Source organism: Hyla sarda, chromosome 7 (assembly GCF_029499605.1).
Source record: "Hyla sarda isolate aHylSar1 chromosome 7, aHylSar1.hap1, whole genome shotgun sequence".
Lineage (NCBI taxonomy): Eukaryota > Metazoa > Chordata > Amphibia > Anura > Hylidae > Hyla > Hyla sarda.
Genome location: NC_079195.1, coordinates 68,396,080 through 68,396,806, shown reverse-complemented (window position 1 = coordinate 68,396,806; position 727 = coordinate 68,396,080).

The following is a 727-nucleotide window of genomic DNA, read 5'->3' as shown; positions in this document are numbered from 1 at the left end:
GCCTACTCTGGGGGACAACTATGCTCCTAATCTGGGGGACATCTATGCTGCCTAATCTGGGGGACAACTATGCTCCTAATCTGGGGGACATCTATGCTGCCTAATCTGGGGGACAACTATGCTCCTAATCTGGGGGACATCTATGCTGCCTAATCTGGGGGGACAACTATGCTCCTAATATGGGGAAAACTGATGCTTCTGGCCTTGGGCCTATACTTTTTTGAAGTTTAGCAGTAGCTAAATACATGCTTAATGCAAATGTAAACATTGATCTTTAAATGTAAGGGGTTATGAAAACCTCTTGGGTACTGCAAATGCATGCTCCAGACTTATTCTGTGTCTTTCAGGAACTACTTGCCTCCCTTGTGCCTCTGGCCTTGGACCTTACATTTTTGGATGTTTAGCAGTAGCTAAATACATGCTTAATGCAAATTTCAACAATGATCGTTAAATTCTCGGCGCTCTGCCAGGGCCTTCTCCTACCCCGCCTGGGCCAATCCGAGGACCTCACTAACCAACTCACTAACTAATCCAATCGCTTATAGCGACGTGCGGTGTGTACAAAGGGCAGGGACTTAATCAACGCCAGTTTATGATCCTCACTTACTGGTAATTCCTCGTTTTAAGGTTAAATAATTGCAATCCCAGATCCCTATCACGAACTGGTTTCAGCGTGCAACACGCACCTGTCCTTGAAAGATAGAGACATGCTAATCCGTTTAGTGGA